General features: G+C 51.2%; 1 protein-coding gene across 1 annotated transcript in view; it reads left to right on the top strand.

Moving 5' to 3' along the window:
• The window catches only part of SNX29 (sorting nexin 29), a 531,581-nt gene that overhangs the window by 503,591 nt on the left and 5,055 nt on the right, over positions 1-22,935 (top strand). The window lies entirely within an intron of this gene.

A 22,935-nucleotide genomic window follows, 5' to 3' on the forward strand; every position in this document is an offset into this window, starting at 1 on the left:
CCACCCACCTCCCCACGCCCCATGACTTTGCCAGGACAGTGGGCTTGGCCCAGGGCAATCTGGTCCAAGCACCACAGGGACCCTCTGGGGTGGAGGGGGCATTCCTGGACTCCACTGCACTGTGATAAGACTTGCTCTCAGCTCAACCCCTGGGGACTCTGGGTAGGGGATGGACCTGTATCATCTCTGCCCGAATTGGGCTTGGGTGTGTCCAGCTCTTTCTCTGTTCCTCAAGTTCTCCAGCCATGGCCCTCGAGGTGTATCCTGGTGGTGCCAGCACTCGTTCTAGCAGCGCTGTTCTGCAAGCATGTGCTTAGGCTCAGCAGGCTCTAGGACAGGGGAAGCCCTGTTCCCCTGGTGGTTTATGTTTGAGCATGTGAATCTAACTGTAGGCAGGGGCCAGGGCAGAGTTCTCTGAAGAAGGAAGTAGGCCATGTAAGGGCGCCTAGGCAGGCATCCCAACCTGGAGCTGAGAGTGGATAGGGCAAGGAGAGGTGGGCCCAGAGGAGCGAGCATGGACAGGTCACAGAACAGTCTTGGAACTGACAGCCATGCTTGTAGCTGGGTATTAATCATAGCATTTGGCTTTATGTTAAATGATGGTTTCTTGAGGATATATCAGATGGAAAATCCTGGAGTAGAATTTGGACCTTGTTTTTTAATGATTTTTGTCATCATATTTACCATTTGAGTGTCTACGGGCCCAGCGCCCTCAAGCTACTTTACATTTGTGTCTTCTGAGCCCCACACAGCTGGTGAGGGGTTGGAACAGGGCTTCACTCTTTGCTGCAGGACCCCAGCCATAAGGCCTGTGCCTCTACTGTCCCCCGCCTCCTGCAGCTGCAGAGCTCTTGACCTCCACACACATCCCTAAAACGTAAACAATGCTGCTTAAATCAGTTTGAAATGGTCCCAGGGCCTGGCATTTTGGTGTCCTGGTGTCCTGGATGCTGCTCAGGGGGCCAGGAGAGTCACCAGGCAAAATCCGTTCCAGCATTTAGCTTGAGATGTGTTGGGTAATAAACAGATGGATGATTTTTATGTGCAAACACTTGTAAAGGGGACAGCCCATTCCTGGTCCCTGTGCTTGGGGCCAGCAGGCCATGCTGTCTTGGTATCACACAGCCACTGACAGATACAACTGATAAAGTGCCAGAGAGATTAGGCTAGAACAGAGATTATTAGCAAACTGTGGTCCACAGGCCAGATCCCACCCATTGCATTTTATAAATTGTTTTTTTTTTTTTTTGCATTTTATAAATTGTGTTGGGACACAGCCACACACATTCACGTTCTGTCTGTGGTGTCTTCATGTTGCAAGGGCCTCTGTATACTCTTGACCCCTTCAGAAGTTTGGTCCCTAGACTAGTATATAGAATACTGGAGCCGACCTGCCTGTAGTGGGATAGACGACTCTCCATGACACATCTTTAAGAGGAAAAAGCAATATGCAGCACAGTGCCTAAATTTCCACTTTTAGAAATAGCGAATAGTATAGATGTGGACATGAGCACACCTGTGTTTATGGATATGCTTTGTGTGCAATGGATAGCTCTAGAAAGAAACATAAAAAAATCACCATGGTTGCCTGGAGAGTGGAGGTAGGGAGACTCCCTTCATACATTTTTCTCTGCATGTTTTTTATTTTGCACCACTTTGTTTCTTATTGAAGGAAATAATTTAGTTCAAAAAGTATATTAAGGCTGAAGAGTAGAGAAAAGGAAGACAGAGAAGGGAATAGCTTTTGCCTTATTTAGCTTTTTCAGGAAGATGGAACTACTGTCTTTTTATACCTGGGACTTTTCTTATTTGAATGGTATCTTCATAAGAATTACTTGGGGGAAAGCTGCAAGAACTCAGAATTGCCAATGATCTTGAAATGGAAATAAATTTTCAGTGGAACCCTAGAGGTAGAGAGGCTTGGGGCCCTGTGGAGAATTAGTTAGCCTGTCTTCATCTGAGTGGAGTGAGCCATGCTTCTAAGCAAGGTGCTATCCTAGCGAGGGGAGCAGTGCCTTTAAATCTTCTGATCATCGTCTTTTTCTTGGATGAGGCCTGATCTAGTCTGGAATGGTCAAACCAGGGCACACATCTGCCAGGAAAATATGAGAAAAATCTTCACTGTCATCCATGCAGATCTCACAGCTGCTGACCTTCACAGACTGCTCAGATCTGCCCTCTTCCAAGGAGGGTTTAAAATTACTTCTCTAGGGGCACCTGGGTGGCTTGGTCTGTTTAGTGTCTGACTTGGTTTTGGCTCAGGTCATGATGTCATGGTCATGAGATCAAGCCCCAGGTCAGTCTCTGCATTGAGCATGGAGTCTGCTTAAGATTCTCACTCTCCTCTCCCTCTGCCGCTCCCACCCCTCTCTCCTTCTCTAAAAACATAATAAAATTCTTTCTGCAGAAGGCCTGATGCAATCCAATGTTCACCCAGTTCACCACTCCACCAAAATACCTGCCTTTGAGCTCAAAGATAAATGGAACCATTCTCCTTTTAACTGGTCTTCAAATTTGCAGAACTGCTCCCAAGTGATACGGTTGCTTTAAGTTTTTGGCCCTCAGCCCTGGTCTGCACATTGGAGCACCTGGCATGAGTCTAAGTCCCAGTGGTGATTCTAAAGTATACCCAGGGTTGAGAACTCCAGCTTTAAAAAGTTGTTGGAGGAGAGTCTGGGAAGATGGCAGAGTAAGGGGACCCTAAGCTCAGATCCTGGATAGAACTAGGGAACACTCGCATCAGCATAAATAATCCAGAAAACGACCTGAAGACTGGCAGAGAAGAGGTTACATGAAAGAAGTTGGGAAGGGCGGAGATGTGGTGGGGAATGAAAGGGACCATCATGGCCATCTGTAGTCAGAAGGGAGTGGCGGCTGCAGAGAAGGGCAAAAAATAGACATTTACTCTGGGAAGGCTGCAGGAGCAAGACAAATTCCCAAAACATTTGGCCTTAAAAATGAGAGGGGCCAAATTTCATGAATTCTTAAAACCAGAGGGACTTAACAGCCCAGAATTTGAAAACTCTCAAACTCAGCTCCAGGAAATAAGAAGCTGAATCCCCATCCAGAAGAGACAGCAGGACACACAATCCATGGAGATACAGTGTAAAAGCAGCAGTTTGAAAAATGCCTGGGGCATACTGGAGGGAGAGTTATTTACTCATCTCAAAGCGCGTCCCAGGGGACTCCTCTAGGAATAAAGCAGTTGGCAGGTGCCATCTCCCTAACTCAGGGCCTCCTGCTGGAACCAGTACGATGCCAGCATTCACTGCCTTCCTCGCTTGCGCCAACCCCCACCCCCAGCAGTCACATTGGCCTCACTCCCTGTGCTACAGGTCCCCTCCCCCAGAAGACCAGTGAAAACCTTGCCAACACATCTTCCCCCATACCTTTAGCGGGGCCTCATCCTGGCAGCAGTGGTGGCAGGCCCTGTGGAAACCAGAGGCACACTTAGTTAAAATTGCACGCTCCACCTAGGGACCAAACACTGCCCACAACAGGCAAAGAGAGCCTCTGTGGGTGACTGAAGGAAAAAGCAGCCAGGACAAAGCAGCAGGGTGTGTGCAACACACATAGGAGACACCCCCTGCAGTGCCAGGTTCTGGGAAACCAAGGACACTGCCCTGCAGGGCACTACAGTACCTCTTCATCAGGCCATTACTGTCAAGAGCAGGAGATGTAGCTGACTTTCAGACAAAATGAGACAGAAGAATATGTCCTAAATGAAAGCACAAGACAAAATCACAGCAAGAGACCTAGGCAAAGTGGATACAAGTAATATGTCTGTAGAGAATTTAACGATCACAAAGGTACTCACTAGACTTGCAAAAAACAGTGGAGGACATCAGTGAGACCTTAACAAGGAGATAAAAAAGAATTTATCACAGATAACATAATAAAATGAAATTAAAAACACACTAGGTGGAAAGAATAGCAGGCTAGAGGAAGCAGAGGAACGAATTAGCAACCAGAGGACAGAGTGAGGGAAAATAGTTACAGGACTCTGTGACTTCATCAGATGTAATAACATTCATTGTATTACAATAGCATGTAGGGATCCCAGAAGAAGAAAAGCGAGAAAAGGGGGCAGAAAATTTGAAAAAAAAAAAATGCTGAAAACTACCCAGTTACAGGAGGCACAGAGATCTCAACAAAACCAACCGAAGGAGGTCCACACAAAGACATATAGTAATTAAAATGGGGGAAAAGTAGTGATAATCAGCTGTCTTTAGGGAATTTTAAAAATCAACAGGAGTAAAGACAGTTATATTCAAGGGGGAAACCCCATAGGCTATCAGATTTTTTAGCAGAAACTTCGCAGGCCAGAAAAAGGTGGCACAATATATTCAAAATGCTAAAAGGAAAAAAAAATGTGCAGTCAAGAATACTCTATCCAGCAAGACTGCCATTCAAAATAGGAAAGTGAAAGGGTATCTCAACCAAAAGCTGAAGGAGTTCATAACTACTAACCCAATCCTACAAGGAATGTTAAAGGGGGACTCCCTCAGTGGAGAAGACCATAAACATGAAAAGAAACTCAAAAATAGTAAAAATAAATATATCTGTAAAAATCTGTTCAGGGACTCACAAAATAAAAGGATGTAGAATATGATGCCATATACCTAAAACGTGGTGGGGAGAGGAATGAAGAGTAGGTTCAAACTTAAGCAACCATTAACTTAATATATGCAGAAGATATGTAGATAAACCTCATGGTAACAGGCAAACAACAAAGAGAAAGGAATCCAAGTACATCACTAAAGAAAGCCAGCAAACCATACAAGAGAAGGATCAGAGAAAAACTGTAAAACAACCACAAAAAAAAGTAATGAAATGGCAATAAATACTTACCATAAGTACTTTGTCAATGGATTAAGCATCCTAATCAGAAGATATAGCCAACAGAATGGATTACAAAAAGATCTTTCTATATGCTGCCCACAAGAGACTCATATCAGACCTTAAGACACCTGCAGATTGAGGGGATGTGGAGAAATATTTATCATGCACATAGATGTCAAAAGAAAGCTGGGGTGGCAATACTTACATTGGACAGAACAGACTTTAAAACAAAGACTATACCTAAGAGACAACGGAAGATAAAACGAAATATTTATGCGTCCAACATGGGACACCTGAACACATAAAATAGTTAATAACAAACATAAAGGAATATGATTGATAGTGATACAGTAACATTAGGATCTTGAACCCTCTAGTTACATCCACAGACAGATCATCCAAACAGAGTACAGAGTAACAATAAGGAAACGCTGGCTTTGAATGAACACACTGAACCAGATGGATTTAACAGATACATTCCATCCTAAAACAATGCACATTTTTTTTCAAGTGCACATGGAACATTCTCCAGAATAGATCACATAGTAGGCCACAAAACAAGTATCAAACTAAAAAAGATTGAAGTCCTACCATGAATCTTTCTGACCACAAATACATGAAAGTTAAATAACATACTACTAAACAATGACTGGGTCAACCAGAAAATCAAGGAAGAAATAAAAAATTATATGAACATTCCCAAATCTTTGGGATGCAGCAAAAGCAATTTTAAGAGGGAAGTTAATAGCAATACATACCTACCTCAAGAAGCAAGAAAAATCTCAACCTAACCTTACACCTCAAGGAGCTAGAAAATAGAAAACCCAAAACCAGCAGAAGGAAGGAAATAATAAAGATTAGTGTACATCATTGAAACCAGGAGATGGTTCTTTGGCTAGAGGTTTATCAATTTTGTTGATCTTTTCAGTTTCATTAAATAAAAAAGAGAACTCAAAATCACAAATGCAAAAGGAGAAATAACACCACAAATCCAATCAGTGTAATAAAAATTATATGCCAGGCACACCTGGGTGGCTTAGTCAGTTAAGTGTCCGATTCTTGATTTCAGTTTAGGTCATGATCTCAGATCATGAGATCAAGTCCCAAATGGGGCTCCATGCTGGGCATGGAGTCTGCTTAAGATTCTCTCTCTCTACCCCCCCACCCCTCCTCATACTCTCTCACTCAAACAAAAATTATATGCCAACAAATTGGACAATCCAGATGAAATGGATGAATTTCTAGAAACATAACCGACGAAAACTGCTCATACTCTCTCACTCAAACAAAAATTATATGCCAACAAATTGGACAATCCAGATGAAATGAATTTCTAGAAACATAACCGACGAAAACTGAAGGAGGAAGAAATAGAAAATTGGATCAGACCAATAATCAGCAGTGAAATTAGATCAGCAATCAAAAACTGCCAACAAGGGGCACCTCAGTGGCTCAGTAGTTGAGTGTCTGCCTTTGGGTTAGGTGGTGATCCCGGTGACCTGGGATCGAGTTCCACATCGGGGTCCACACAGGGAGCCTGCTTCTCTCTATGCCTATGTCTCTGCCTCTCTCTGTCTCTCATAAATAAATAAAAAAAAATTAAACCCCCCAAAAAAACTCCCAACAACAAAAAAAAAGTCCAGGACCAGATGGCTTCACAGGTGAATTCTACCACACTTCTAAAGAAAAATTAATACCTAAAGATACCACACATAGAAAAGAACTACAGGCCAATATCTCTGATAAACATAGATGCAAAATTCCTCAACAAAATATTAGCAAACCAAATCCCACAATACAATAAATCATTAACCACAATCAAGTGGAATTTATTCCTAGAATGCAAAGGTGGTTCAGTATTCACAAACTAATCAACACAAAACATCACGTCAATAAGAGAAAGGCTAAGAACCATATGATCATCTCAGTAAATTGAGAAAAAGCATTTGACAAAGTATAACATCTATTCGTGATAAAAACCCTCAACAAAGTAGGTCTGAAGACCATATATGAAAAATGCACAGTGGGACAGAACTGAGAGCTTTTCCCCTAAGGTCAGGAATAAGACAAGGATGTCCACTCAACGCTTTTATTCAACATAGTACTGTGAGTCCTAGCCACGGCAATCAAACACAGAAATAAAAGGCATCCACATTGGTAAGGAAGAAATCAAGCTCTATGTGCAGATGACATGATACTATATATAGAAAACCTGAAAGACCGCCAAAAAACCTGCTAGAACTGATATGTTAATTCAGTAAGGTTGTAGGATACACAATATACAGAAATCTCTTGCATTCCTCATGCTAATAATGAAGCAGCAGAAAGAGAAATTAAGAAAACAATCCCATTTCCGATGGCACCAAAAAAGAATAAATTACCTAGGAATACACTTAACTGAGGAGGTACAAGACCTGTACTCTGAAAACTATGAAGCACTGATGAAAGAAATTGAAGATGACATGAAGAACTGAAAAGACATTCCGCACTCATGGATTAGAACAAATATTGTTAAAAACCCAAAGCAATCTACAGATTTAATGCAATCTCTGTCAAAATACCAATAGCATTTTTCACAGAAGTAGAACAAACAATCCTAAAATTTTAATGGAGCCACAGAAGACCCTGCATAGCCAAAACAGTTTTGAAAAAGCAAAAACTGGAAGTATCACAATTCCAGCTTTCAAGTTATATTACAAAGCTGTGGTAATCAAAACAGTAGGATACTGGCACAAAAAGTAGACACACAGGTCAATCAACAGAAAGCCCACAGACAGACCTACAACTACATAGTCAATCTTTGACAAAGGAGAAAAGAAGATGCAACAGGAAAAAGTCCCTCCAAATGGTGTTGAGAAAACTGGACAGCTACATGCAGAAAAATGAAACTGGACCACTTTCTCATACCACACACAAAAATAAATTCAAAACAGATTGAAGACCTACATGTGAGACCTGAAACCATAAAAATCCTAGAACACAGGCAGTGATTTCTTTGACATCAGTCATAGCCACTTCTTTCTAGATAAGTCTCCTGAGGCAAGGGAAACAAACTGTTGGAACTACATCAAACTAAAAAGCTGCTGCAGAGCAAAGGAAAAAAATCAACAAAACTAGAGGACAGCCTATTGAGTAGAAGATACTTGCAAATGACATATCTGATAAAGGGTTAGTATCCAAAATCCAGAAGACCTTAGTAAACTCAACACCAAAAACACACATAATCCAACTTTAAAAAGGGCAGAAGACATGAACAGACATTTGTTCAAAGACAACCTCCAATTGGCCAAGAGACACGTGAAAAAGATGTTCAACGTGACTCATCAGGGAAATGCAAATCAAAACCACACCCTCACGCCTATCAGAATGGCTAAAACCATCGACACAAGAAAGATGTTGGCAAGGATGTGGAGAAAAGGAAGGAACCCTCGTGCACTGTTGGTGGGAATGCAAACTGGTTCAGCCACCCTGGAAAACAGTAGAGGGTCCTTGAAAAATTAAAAATAGAATTACCCTATGATCCAGTAGTCACACTACCAGGTATTTATCCCCCAAATACAAAAACGAGTGCGAAAGGATACAGCCTCCCCCCCCCCCCGTGTCTATAGCAGCATTAGTAAGTATGGAAGCAGCCGTAGACAGATGGAAAAATGGGGGGGGGGGTGTACACACACAATAGAATATTACTGAGCCATAGGAGCAAGCAAAATCTGGCCACTTGCAATGCCTCTGGATCTGGAGAGTATAATGCTAAGCAAGCAAGCTAAATTAGAGAAAAATACCAGGTCATTTCACTCATGTGGAATTTAAACAAAACAGATGTGTGTGTGGGGGGGGGGGTGAAGGCAAACCAAAAAACAGCTTAACTACAGAGAACACACTGATGGTTTCCAGAGGGAGGGCGGGGGGATGGGAGGAACAGGTGGTGGGGATGAAGGAGCGCACGTGTGACGAGCACCAGGTGATGGATGGAAGCCTTGTTCGGGAAGACTCGAAACTGAGAACACACCGTATGTTAACTACACTGGACGTAAAATTTTAAAACCAATGTCGGGGACTCAGACCTGGGTCTGATCACCTCCTCCGCCACCTACAGTGCCACGTGGGTCCAGTTGCTGTCTCTGAGCCTCCGTCTCCACTCTGGTGTGACAGGAGGGTCTGCCACCTGCCAGCCCTTGCTTTACAGAGGCTGAGTCAGCGACCGCCTGGGGGTGGGGGGGAGAAGCTGGCTCCAGAAGCTTCCTCGCCACTTCTCACACACAGCCAGGGACCCTGAGTTCTGGGTCTGCTGTGGGATAGCGCACACTTCGGAGTCACAACAGCGGGTCCTCATCCCCGCTTGGGCCCTACAGGAGAAACCATTCGCCCTTCCTGAGCCGCTGGGACCTTCCTACCCAGGCGTGCAGAGGACGCTGAGGAGTCAGTGCACGGACGGCTGCCCCCACAGCAGACGAAGTGGCCAGGGCCGGCAGCTCCTGGCGCCCTAAGCTCCCGCCCCAGGTCTGTTGCTCCAGTGAAGGCCGGGGTCACGGACTGAAGAGTGGAATGCTTTCAGCTTTGAACTCGGGCCGCTCATCCCTGCAGGTACTCAGCTCTGCCCTCCTGGCGCAGGAGCCCCATACATGACGGGCAGGCCCCTGCTGTGTGTGATCCACGAACTTCTCTCTTTAGCTTCAGCCTCACAAGCTAGGGCCAGAATGTTCTTGCCAGATTTTATGGAAAGGGAAAGAACTCCAAGTTGGGGAAAGTACAGTGCGTCAGGAGGGAGGGAGGGGGCCCCGGGATTTGGCAGCTGGGAACCTGTCATCTACATGCTCTTAACCCTGGGCCACTGAACCTGTCTGTGCCTCAGCTCCCTGAAAAGGGAGTACGAATGGGCTCCCCCTCACTGGCTTCTGGCTGTGCTTTGTTGAATACGTGCAGGGCAGCGAGGGCAGGGCCGGGCACACAGCAAGCACAACATAAAGGTCAGCTGGTACAGTTCAAGTGGAGAAATGATACACCTCTGTCCATCTGATCACACCCGACAGTGGCCCAGGGATCTTGCTCAGAATGACCAGTTGAGCAGCTGCTCGTTTTTCAGCCACTTACCAGGTGTTCCTGTGCACCAGGCTCAGGGAGCATGCAGTCTCGTGGGGGAGGCCAGGGAACAACCAACCAAACCTCAAACAGCTGGAATTACTGCAATGGGAGATACACGCCACGAAGCACATTTGCAAGTAAGAGAGCTCGCTAGGTATAAGGGACAGTCTCTCCAGAGAGGTGAACTCATGAGGGACAGATTTTGGCCACATGGAGAGCGTCTTCTTAGTGGAAGGAGCATAGCCTTGTCCACAGGTCATAGGGAGCACAAAATTTATTCATTGTGTGGCAGCAGCCTCTGGGGGGCTCTGATCAGGGCGCCGTGGTAGGGTCAGCTTTATATTTTAAAATAACCTAACACCATAGTACTTAGAACCACTGATGAGTAGCTCAGGCTTGGTGGAGGAGGTGGTGGCTGAAGGTTGGGGAGCCTAGGACACCGGGCTTTCAGCTCCACAATCTTTCTGGCACTTTCTAAATCCATAGTCTGTACATAAACGTGGCCCTTTCCCCAGGGCAATGGCTCTGAGCAGGTGTGACAGCTGGACCCAGAGCCTGCACCAGGCGTGCTCAGACCCAGCCTAGGAGGCGTCCTGCAGGACACGCTGGTGTGTACCTCTCACAGGACAGCGGAGAGGGATGGAGGGAAACTGCACAAGGACCTCTAGCAGCAGCATAGGGGGCTCCTTCCTGCAACATTTTCTTTATGAAATGAGTAACGTGTAAGGTCTAGTTATAAAAATTTAATCCGCGTGAATATATAGAACAAACACACTGCCCTGCGTTTCCTCCTTGTCTCTCCATTTGGGTGCATGTGCACCTTTTCTCATTTGCAGTTTTGTCTTTAATAAAGTTAGGATCCTGCACGGTCTTCTCAACCCTGTTGTCTTCATGTAATTGCATTTGCCAGATGTGTCACTGCATGTTGGTGTATCACCCTCTGTGATGGCAGGTGGCAGCGCTTATTACAAGTATGTCATTGTGTGATTAATAATATCCTGACCTACAGGTAGGTAGCTTGTTTCCCAGCTTCCAGATCAGAAGCCATGCTGGGTTGAACATCCTCACACCCGCCTTTGTGAAAACACTCCCGTGTTTGTGTATATTGTGCAGTGTGTATTGTGTCAAAGGGACACCTGGATGTGGAGCTCCCGAGTCAGGATTTGTATGGGGGGGGGGGGGGCGGTGTGCACCTTCACACACAGCTCCCTCCCTTTTCCTAAGAGGTGTCACCTGTTCGCACGTCCAGCAGCTATGTAGGACCAGCGGCCCAGTGCTTGCCAACAGCACCTTCCGCCAGCTTGCGTCTCTGCTACGTGAGAACGGTGTGTGGCTGTGCCGTGGGCCCCCTCCCCCCAGGCCTACTCATTCCATGCACCTTTGCGCAGGGCCTGTCCTGTGTCACCCACCCTCTTTGTGCCCGGTTTGTATCTGTGAACCATACTGACCGCGGGAGCACACGCCGGAGGCTGGTGCAGGGGAGGGGGCGGAGGCCTGAACAAGAGGACAGACGGGGACGAGGCACGCCAGACGAGATGGGGACCAGGGACTGCAGAGGCGCCAGGGCAGGACTGTGCCCTGTGCCCACTGGGGGCCTGAGGGCTGGCGGACAGGGAGGATAGGAGGAGAGGCGCAGGATCACATCCGGGAGGGCTGTTGCTGAGTAAGGGAGGGATTTGCTTGGAGAAGGCGGGGAGATCACAGTGTTAGGAGCCACGGAGCGTCATGAGCTGGCTTGTTTCAGCTGGATGGCTGCAGCCAACTCACCTCCCCAGGCTTCAACAGATAGTAGCAGAGCTACCCACAAACCCGCTTATCCCCCACCCCTGCCCCGAAGTGCTCACTGTATCCTTCCCTGTGCGTTTCTTGGGCTGCCCAGTCTCGGTGGTTCGTAGGAGCCCCTATACGCTCTGGGCCTTCCATGACCTGCCTCCTGCAAGAGGAGGGACATCTCCTCTCGTTGCTTTTTGTTCTCTGCTCCCGCACTGTTATAATCTCTGAGCTCTTACCTGTTGGAACAAATCTGGGCGATGCTCAAAGGCGTTCATGGCTTTCCGATTCCAAGGCGCATGTCCTGGGTTCCGTCCAGACAGGAGGACAAGGTTCAGTACGCAGAGACTTGCTGTTCCAAGTGTATCAGATGTGATTCTAGGCCCTGGCCATACAATGGTGAAGACGACGGTGTGGCAGGTGCATAAGGAAACTAGGAAACCATGACTTGGTAGCACATGATTGGAGGGGACTTTGAGTAAGACCTGCTGCTCAAGGACAATTGGGGAGGGCTGGACCCAAGGGCAGCCAGAAGCTACAGAGGAGGGAGGTGGCAGGATAACTCTGGACGGGGTGCAGAGGAATCTGTGAACACAGGGAGACCATTTGGAAATCTGTAGAGAGTCCGGGCCAGAGGCCGTAGTGCTTGGCCCTCCAATGGCCATCAGGGGGCATGGAGAGAAGTGCACATGTGGCACGCAGATCCAGAGGGAGACACCAAGGGGTATTAGGCATGGAGTGAATTAGGCATGGAGTATGAAGGGCAGACAGACCAAGGTCGTAAGGCAGGGATGCAGCCAGGAGGTAGATCGTTGTACCATTTAGCAAAGCTGAGAGGACCAGAGGGAGCACTGAGAATTTCTTTGCGGGTCAAGTTCAAGATAGGGACACGGGCAGTGGTTACCACCTCCTCCGCCAGGAAGGAGGAAAGTTAGGACTAAGGCAGTGAGGAGGACCACCCAGCCCCTTTCCAAAACAGCTTTTCGGGGGGAGGTCTCAGCGTGGCAGGGGTGCAGAGCTCCTGCAAGGTCAGCCTCAGTCTGCTCAGGAACTTGTGAGACGCCCACTTGGGTAACGAGTTCTAATTGAAGAGGCTCCTGGCCAGGTGCCCAGTGCGGCCTCCTCGGCATCAGGACATCTGTAACCATCAGAAGCCCCTCCAGCACAGCTCCCGGCCATCAGATACTTAATCCGACACCTCCGGGTGCCACAGTAGGCGGGATGGTGCTTTTATGGGCTCCCGCCATCCTTCTAGGCAAATGAGGCCAAATGCATTACTTTTTCCAATAGCAGAATTTATCCCGGGGACCCACACACATGCCTTCGCTTTGGGGGCCCTCTCCGCCGTCACCTTGTGTGCCTTCCCCTTCAGCTCAGCTGCACCCGCCCCCAGTCCAGCCTCCAAACAGAAATGAGACCTGTGTTCACTCCCCCTCTGATCAGTCACTGTGCCCGTGGGGGCTCACTCTCCAGCACCCTCATACTGGCGCCCCCTCTCCGGCTCTGTTCCTACTGCCCCCATCTGGGTTCTGACGTCAGGATCCTCCTCCTGGGGGCCCTACAGCCCCACAGGGCACCCTGGCTCTGGGGCTCATCTCTGTCCTTGTCACTCCCGGCCCTCTAGTAAGACTTAGAGGCTATACAGCTGAAGCGGGTTATGCTAATGGGGCTCCTCATGATCCTCAGGGGGCTCCCATGGCAGTCCATGGTCCAGCCCCCCTTCCAGCCTCAGAGCCCACACCATACTGTCTTCCCAGAACCCTTGAGGGCTTTTCTCTGCACATATCTCCCTGTCATCTGCTCCTTAGCCCAGAGGATGAGAAGAACTGGTTCTAGTCAGGCAGGTCCAGGCTTTCCTGCTGTCACTTAGGAAACACATGACATCGCACCTCTGCGTGCCACACTCGATGCTCTAGACTTCGTGCATGCAGCAGAGCCCCCACCTCCCAGGTGGGTGGGAGGGGGAAACCAATGAAGAACAGTGCTCAGGCCTCCTGCCCTCTGGCAGGCACCCCGTGACTGTCACCTATAACCTCTGCTCATCGACAGCGGCACCGCAGCTTTCCCGGCCACATCCCCCATGACTTGGCATCCCAAGCACAGAATGCCTGGATCCGAGAGGATGTCCGATCTCGAAGCATCTTTATCTAGGAAGGAACCATTCTCTTTGCGAGGTTCACTATGAAACACAGTAAATGGGGAAAAGCCAGCCGGACAAGCTGCGGTCCTGTGCGTGGGGCAGGCTGACGGCCACACGGGCCCCCTTCCTCCGTGGACTTTTGTTTGCCACCACCCTGGGTCGCCCCCCCCTTATTTTAAACGATGAGAGGATTCTCCACATTCCTGCCACTCTCCCCGTGTGCCACCCTTCGACTCAGGCGTACAAAACAAACACCTGGCCGGAGTGTGGATCGCGAGAGCCAACGCCGCAGTACTAGGACTCCACAACTAACAGGAATTTCACCTGAGCACAGCTGGAGGCCCTCTCGAAGGATCCTGAGAAAATACCAGTGGCTCTCCTGAGTCCTGAGATGGGATCTGCATCCAGCCGGGCAGCATGCACCCTCTGCGGCTTGAACGGCTGGGCGTCTGGGAAGGCACCCTGTTCCCTGCCCCGTCCTTAGGGTCTTCCATACTCACCCCTGCTCCGGCTCCCCCTGACCCTGCCCCCGGCTCTTGTCACGGAGTTCCCTTGATTGAAGCCCTGCTCAGGGGCGCACCCACTGCCTCTCTGTAAGTCCCAGAGGTCGGGGCGGGGGGGTGTCCGTCTGTCCCGCTCAGCCCTGGGTGCCAGCGGTCTGGCTCCTGCATCCCACGGCCCCTCCTGACTGCAGGGCCCCGCTGTGTTGTCTGGTCGGGGGTTGTGGTCAGACTGCGTGCTCAGGACCAGGCCCTGCTCCTCCCTCGCAGCCCCCAGTGCCCACAGCTCCTCGTCTCAGGCCTCGGGCCCGCGTTTGAAGCCGAGGCGGTGAGCATATAGCAAACGGTGGGACTTTCAGCCCCAAGATTTAAGCAGTGGCCTGTTTGAGTCTTAAGGGTCAGGAACTGTGGGGTTCTCAAGAACTGCAAGAACCATCCATTGGTCACGTGTGAGGGCAGAAGTCCTAGGCCCCAGATCTAACCGGGGAGGGGGGGGCAGGAAGCCGAGGAAGAGCCAGGAGGTCACCTCCCACAAATCCTCAGAGCGGGCACTCCCCAAGAGAAACCATCACGATGGTAGCGGAGGGGGCTGCACATTGGGGCCGGGTCCTTTGGGTCCCCCTTCGTGGGGTCCTGAGCCTGCCAGCGTGCCCCCAAGCCAGTTCACAGGCGGTGTAGCCCAGTGCGCCTGGACTGACAGCCGCTGGCAGCCCATGAGGCCCTCACTGTTGGGGTAGGAGGCCTCCCCCAACCCACACCCTGGAGGACACCACATGCTAGGAGCACAGCCCTTTCCCGTGGTTTGCACACCATGGAGGTGGAACGCACCCCCCCCCCCCCCCGCATGCACAGACCTCCCCCAGGAGCCGGGTCCTGGAGGACAGCGGCCCCAGCCTCGGTAGACAACAGCTGAGTCCTATCCTTGCGCCAGGGGCCACCCCGGCCTCAGGCACCACCCATGCGAAGCCACCCTCCAAGCTACGGAAGGCAGCTCCCAGCAAATGGAATATTGACCGGCTCTCTACACCTAGTTTATAAGCAAAATGAAGAGTACATCTCTCCCCGTGGCCATTTTTCACTGATGAGTGACTGACACCATCAAATTGATGTCACCCACCTGCTGGGGACTGGGATGCCGCAAGAGTGCACCCCAGAGGCTTATTAAAAAGAACAGCCACCCCTGGGGCTTCTGGCAGGTGATGCTTACACAGACCTGGATTCCTCTGGCCCCGACGAGCGCCAGCAGGAGGGAGGAGGGGTTTCTGAAGGGGCTGCCAAACTGACAGGGACTGAAGACCCGAGGATAAGGTACGCAGGGGATGCCGGGCTGTGTCCTGGGTGAGCAGCCGTGCTCAGGGTGCTGCTGCCCCCCTGCCTGCTGGCTGGGAGCCCAGGCTCCCGCTGAGCAGAGAGCCAGGTACGAGGCGTCGGTCACAGGGCTGATGCCCCCAAGCCGTGAGTCCCTGGAGCCCAGGAAGTCCACATCTCACGCACGGTGGGAGGGAGGCCTCTGCTTCCCTCCAGCCCTTGCTTCCTGCTGCCTCGTTAAAACTCCAAGGCCAGCCCCATGTGGACTCCGCGATGGCACCACCAGGACCAGGATAAGACTCTTACGACTTGGGAACCGTGTTCTCAGAGGACGTGTGAGCCACACTGGAAGTAACCAAAGCCAAGGTGGGCAGCAGGGCAAGGATGCTTACCGAGCACCCAGGATGGTGCCACGCTCCGCCACACGGACCTGCCAGAGAAGACCCTGCAACGTCCTTTCTCGGTTCTTTAAGCTCGTGCCTTTTAAGTAGCCCTAAGCCAGGGCTCACCCTGTAAAGCGTGTGCACGCGTCCTCACGTTAGTGTATGTTCACCACAGCAGGCAAGAACCCCGCATCCCCCCTGACCCCAGCGACCCCACACTTGCTATTTCTCCAGATTACCTGGTTTCAGACCTTCGCATGAACAAAGTTACAGAACATGGGGACTTTGGAGCCTGGAATCTTTCCGCCAGCTCGGTGTTTGCAAGGTTTACCCCCTCTGTGGCACGTGGCGTCCCCTCTCCCAGGGGTTTCCGCTGGCCTGACCGTTAAGTAGCCTGTGCCAGACAGGGCCAAGGACAGATTCCTCGGTGTTCTGTGATGTGGGAGTTACAAAGACCCCAAAACTGGCCAAACCTACCTGCTTTCAGGTCAGGGAGAACCAAAGCCAGCGTGGAAGAGTAAACCGTGTTGTAGGGGGTGGCCCGTGGGAAAGGATTATTTTCAGAGATCTGCTTGTATAGAAGGCACATGGCCTCAGGTTCCCCTCCCTGGTGAGACAGTTACTTTGCTTCTGGTACAGGAAGGGTGTCTTTCTCACGGGGGTTTTAAATTTTCTGCTTTTAAGGAGAGGGAAGGTCACAGTCCTTTCCTGGGGTTTGCCGCTTTCCAGCTGCCTCTCACCCCGTGTGGCCAGTAGGCACAGCGGTGTCTCAGGGGGGCGGGTTCCGCCTCCGGGACTGGAACCCGGGCTTCAGCACTTCCACAGTGACTGCCCCGCCTCAGTTGTATAGACAGACCACGTTACCCATTCAGCTCGTAGACATCTGGGGTGCCGATGCTTTCTGCCCATTACAACTAACGCAGCTTTCTTTTGACATCCAAGTTTCTGTGCTGGAGGCGTTTTCATTTTCCTTAGGTGTGTGTCTGGAACTGTCGGGTCCTACGGTCCCTACGTTTTGTCATTTGAGGAACTGTCCGACTGTCTTTCAAAGCAGCCTCAACAATTCAGCATTTCCCCCCAGCAGGGTGGTCGGGTTCTGGTTTCTCCACGTACCCCCAATATTTGTTATACTCTAGATTAGCCATCTGGGGAGGGTGATCTTTATGGCTTCGAGGTGCATTTCCCCCTCGCTAATGATGCTGAGCATCTTTCCACATGGTTGCTGGTCATTTGTATGTTCTCTGAGAAACGTCCGTTCAGATTCTTGACCTTTTAAATTCGGTTGTCTTTTTACTGTGATCCATCTTACAGGGGAGGTACTGGGCGGACTGGGCGCCTCAGTGACCTGTACAGGTAGCCCGGCTGGTAAACGATAGAATTGAAGATTTCTGTTCCCAGGGCCCCTGCCCTTTCTACCCAGAGAAGGGGACAAGGTCATAGTCTCCTTGGAGACTCAGAGTAGAGATGCCCATTCATGCTGAAGTAGATCTAGAAAGACAGTCTTTCTCAGCCAAGTTTATTGAAACTTGCCCTTTTTATTGCATTGTTCTAGGAGCTCTGACAAAAAAAGCATGGAGTCCTAGAGCAACCACCACCAAGACACAGAAGAGCAATCTCCCCCCCCTCCCCAGCATCCCCTGGAACCCCAGGACCTGTCCCTAGAGTTGTCCTTTTCCAGAATGTCCTATGAAAGGCATCTGGGTATAGCCTTTGAGACCGGCTTCTTTCTTGTAGTGTAAGGCCTAGGAGATTATCTGACATGCCAAGAACATGCATTTTGAAGAAAAGAACATTCACCTAGGATTTGGGGGTGCAAACAAAAACCTCTGGCAACATAGGGGAAAACTTAAAAAAAAAAGTTTTAATATGCCTTGAATCTATTTTACAGGTATTGTCTTATAGGTTAAAGTAACCTAAAAATAGAGGTAAAGAAAAATCTTGTTTCATAGCGGAGCTATGCAGCAAGGAGGGAAATGGGGAAGGTATAAATGGGGAGGAAGATGGAATCTGGGAAACATTGCTGCATATTCTAATCACAGCTCTGGGCAGGGCAACCCCGGGCCTCTGTGACTGTAACCACCTCTGATAAAGATGCTGTGACTTCAAGGATCCTCCCCCTTCACCACTGAGCCTGGGGACCAGAGACGCTGCACGGTCATATAGACCCGTGGCCAAGTCTGTGTGCGGTCTGCAGCCAGGCCCCGAGCACATTCTCCACGTGAGAAAGAGGGAAGACCTCCCCTTGCCTCAGCACCTTTATCTGCATGATTGTTCATGTCGAGGCCAGTGCCCAGAGAGCATTACATCCTTAGTTGAGGTCAGCAACGTGCTAGGGCTGGTGATGTTAGCCGTCCGTGGTCCGTGATGGGGAAAGCACTGCCCAGATCCAGAAGAGGCTTGTCTTTTTGAAAAGCCAAGCCTTCACTCACCACTGGCTGGAGATCCGCAGACAGCCAGGTTAGTGCAGCTCCAGGACAGCAAGATCTCTGCCACCTCGCAGCCTGCCAGGCCCCCCTCTCCCCGTGACACCCTGCCTCTCTGGGCAGCTTGGGGCACGGAGTTTGTCCCCTTCTTGGAGACTCTCTCGCTGTTCTTCTCTTCCTCGTATGTCCCTGGGCCTCACTCCTCCCCCAGGACCCTCCCCAGCTCACCCCCCACCCCCACCCAGCATGGTATATGGCATCGGTTCAGTCGGTTACCACACTCCCACCCCCCTGGTCTGAGCAACCTCAAGGTAGAAACCAAGTCTTACCTTCATTTCCCCAGAAGCCCGCAAGGTTGCGGCCCTTCCGAGAGAGAGAGACAGTGATGATCTCCCAGAGGCTGGGCCCTTGGTCTACAGTGGCTAGGCCTTTGGCCCTGGTTCCCTGATATTGGGAGGCTGAACCACCACCTCAAGTAGAGTCTACAGGGCCCTGCCACGTCCTTGTCCTCAGGGCGCCTGAGACACAAGACTGACTGCCCTCCGCTGTGTTGAGACCAGCCAGCTTATGGTCTGCCATCCAAGAGGCTGATCTTTCCAGAAACGCAAGGATGGTCACATGAGAGAAGGTTCCCTCCCCTGCTTCCCAGCCCCTTCCCTCCAGGTTGGACAGAGAGGGAGTGGAGGATGGGAGGTGGTGAAGTCACTACAGTTCTGTCATTTGCAAAATCCTCTACCCTGGAATGGCCTGTGCACAGCCTTGGGGCACCAGTGACCTTGACCCCAGTGCTCTCAGGGGAAGGACCCAGGGAGGGGGCAGCGCTCCTGTTCCAACACGCTACCCCTTCTCTGCTCCCAGGTGACACGTACCCAGTGTCTCACACCTTCCGCTACTGTTCATTTGTATTAGACACAGACAAAAATTACACGGCGGTGAGAACGTGAGATCTACGCGGTTACGTCTTAGGCATATGTGACCTTCTTGGAGACGACAGGGAGACTGTCGTAAGGCAGGGCTCTCAAAGCGATTCATGTGTAACTGCAGCTTCGTGCCTGCTGACTCGTAACTCCTCGCTTTAATAACCAGAGTTCCACTCTGGATTCTGGGGTTTTGATGATGTTAGACGTGGCCTGTAGGTGGAATCTCATGGAATTTTAGCTTCTGTGGACTCGCTGTCTTAGCATAATCTGCTCCAGGTTCATCCACGGGGTCACATAGGCCAGAATTTCCTTGAAGGCTAAGATTCCATTGCGTGTACACACCACGTTTCCTCTCTCCATTCGCCCATCCCCGGACTCGTGGCTTGTGGCCGTGGCCTGGCTGTTGTAAATCATGCTGCAGTGAACATGTGGCTGCAGGTACCTTTTCAGGATCCTCGTTTCAGTTCTTTCGGGTAAACACCCAGAGGTGGGACGGCTGCATCGTACAGTTCTCTGTGGTTGGTTGAGGAAGCTCCGTACTGTGTCCCACTGCAGCTGTAGCATTTTGCACTCCCACCAACAGCGTACAAGGCTTCCAAGCTCAAACTTCCTCCCCAAAAGGTGTCTTTTGAGAATCACCATCCCGGCCAGTTTGAGGGGAGACTCACTGTGGTTTGGATTTGTGTTTTCCCAATTGAAGAGTGGTCTAAGGACTGCAGCAGACATTTCTCCAAAGACAATATGCAGATGGCCAGTGCTGGGTAAACAGTACTTCCTTGGGGTGTGTGGCCTTACACATGCCTGGGACTGGCAGCTCTTTATCCAGCTGCCTCAGCATCTACCCAGTCATTATTACGGCTTCCTGCTCCCCCCGAACCTTCTACAGACGTCACACACGCCATAGGCCACCAGCTAACTTCCTCCTTTGGCTCCCTGACACCCCCACTCTCCTGTGTCCAGTGATGGGACCCAGGGAGTTACTGCAACAGGTTCTGCTCCTCTTACCCGGCACTGCAGCCAGCTTCACGGTCGCTGGGGGCTGGGGCCTTGAGGACAGAGCTGTCCCACCCCATGCACCAGCTGCTTTTACCATCAGGCCCTCAGCCCCAGCAGTGACGCTCCGAGTCCCCAAGCCTCATGTCTGTGACTTCTCCATCCATGCGGCAAGTCCTGCCTTCCAGGAGGTGAAGCCGCCGTCAGGGCCTGCCAGGCTCCAAGCCGACACTTCCCAGCACAGAGCCCTTCACACGGGAAACCACTTGATACTCTCCTCTTCCTCTTCCCCAGCTCTTCCTCTGGGAAGCCCTCTAACCACTGTGTTGGCCCAGTCTGGTGCCCTGCTCAGAACACCCTGGGTTTACCTGTCAAGGCCTCTACCGCCCATCCCCACTGAGACTGTGGGCCCCTCTCTGCCAACATAGCTCACATGGTCCAAGTGGCCATCTGTCCCCAGAACTCTCAAAACAGCCCCGCTTTTCCTCTGGCCTGGAAGCCAAGGCTCAAGGAGAACAAGGCACTTGCCTGGAATGCAGCTGGTGGGTGACTTCACGTGGGGGTAACTCCCCATTCCTCACCGCGGCATCGTGAGGGCCACATGCTTGTCACCTCCGTGTGACAAGGCTCAGGGTGGCAGGACTGTGCCCTGATTCAGAGCCCCTGCCCTACTACCACAGCTCTGCTGCCTCCTCCGCAGTAGGGGCCCTTTGGGAGAAACACAAGGTCCCGACTGACTTGGACTCTGCCTCCCAGCAGCCAGTTCCCTTGGGGCCACCAGGCTGTGGCAGGACTCACACCCACCTTGCAGGTACCTCTGGGTCCTCAACAGGGAAGGGGGGCAGTGGGTTTCAAGTGACATTTATACTCAAGCCCTCCTGCACAGCATGAGCTAAGAGGCCTTCCAGTATCTTCCGCCCATCCTGTCACGGGCCTTCAGGGTCCGGAGGCTTCTGGTAACTTGGCTAGTTTCCAGAGAAGAGGACAACAGGCTGGCCTACGGCCAGCTGTCATCCCGAGGGAGGCCCGTGTGGGAGCAGCTGGCCGGGCTCCAGGCACATGAAGCAAAGCCCCCCCCCCCCCCCCCAACTGCGGAGGCAGAAAGCAGTCCCTAGAGGAATTCGGCATTTTGTCATTGAACTGCCATCCCGAACCCCAAACAAGGGGCATCTCACCGTGCCCCACGGCCACGCCTCAGAAGCGGCATGAGATCGGATCCTTGTAAGCAGAGCCTCTGCGGAGCCACGGGAAGGATGGGGGGCATTTCACAGCACCCCCGAGGACCCCTGGAGCCAGGCTCCTCCGGAGGGGGCTTGGAGGATTCTGATCTGCCACTACTCCCTACGGAGCCCCAGTGCTCGTCGGTAGGTGGACTGTCCTCCCTCGCAGGGTCTGGGGGCCCCACATCAGCAAGGCAGCAGGACAGGCACACTCGAGACCTGCTGAGGAGTTCGGTCTCCGCTTGGGTTTCCAAAAGCGTTTTGTACCACGAGGTATCTACTGGAGAAGGTACTTATTTCTCACCTCTCCTGCCAGCCGTAGAGCCCACCGTTATTCCAATACCAAGTCTTGTTGGTTCCACTAAGGTCCGAGTCTTACCACACACAGGGGCCCCAAGAATGTCCACGCCCGTGTCCCCGACATGGGGCAGCGGCTCTGCAGCTGTGGTTAGAGACTCGAAAAGGCAGATGGCGCAGGTGGGCCCAGTGTGACCACAGACGGCCTTGCAAGAGGGACACGGGGACCGTGATGAGGAAGGCAGGGAAACATTCTCCACGGGAGCCTCCAGAAGGAACTAGGAGCCCCGCCAATAGGCTCCTTGGACCCATTTTGGACTTACGGCCTCTGCAACCATAAGACAGTACATTTTGCATTAAAGCCATGAGGTCTGGGGTCATTTGTTACGAGAACCACAGAGAGTTAAGAGCTCACCACCTCTGCATGCACGGCCACAGCCCGGACCCCAGCAGCCTCTCTCCACACGCAGGCAGGGGTCACTTCACAGGGTGGCCGGGCCATGGCCTCGCTCCTGCCCTCCTGGAGGTGGCGGCCTCAGGCTTCTGCCCAGGGATGCGCCGGCTGCCCTTGTAGCCTGTGACTAACGACATCCCCGGAGGCCCAGAGTCTCCCCCAGGCCTGGGAGAACCCGTCTTGATCACTGCTCTGGCTCCAGTGGCTCCAACGAGGCTCAGCCCACATGGTGCTCCAGAAAGTCCTAGCACGAAGGGACCCGCCGCTCCATCCTGCAGGGTCACACGCCGTTTTATCTCGGGTTCCCCCGTTCGGCCTCCCCGTGGGTCAGTGCCACCTCCACCACGGCTGGAGCGCTCCCACGGTCCCATCGTGTAGACCGTTTAAAACCGAGATGGGGAAGCCCCTCGGTCGGACCGGGGAGTGGTTTTGCTGTTCTTGGCTCTTTTATACGAGGAACGTCCTTATAATTAGACGTTGGCCTACGTCCTGGTTATTCTCGTAGGACGAATTCCACAAGAAGTTCCCCCGTTTTTGCTACACCTCTTTTGACTTCAAATGCCATGTTCTCCAAGGCACTTTGATCTTCCAGCAAGGGCACAT

This window comes from Canis aureus, chromosome 8 (genome assembly GCF_053574225.1).
Source record: "Canis aureus isolate CA01 chromosome 8, VMU_Caureus_v.1.0, whole genome shotgun sequence".
Classification (NCBI taxonomy): Eukaryota; Metazoa; Chordata; class Mammalia; order Carnivora; family Canidae; genus Canis; species Canis aureus.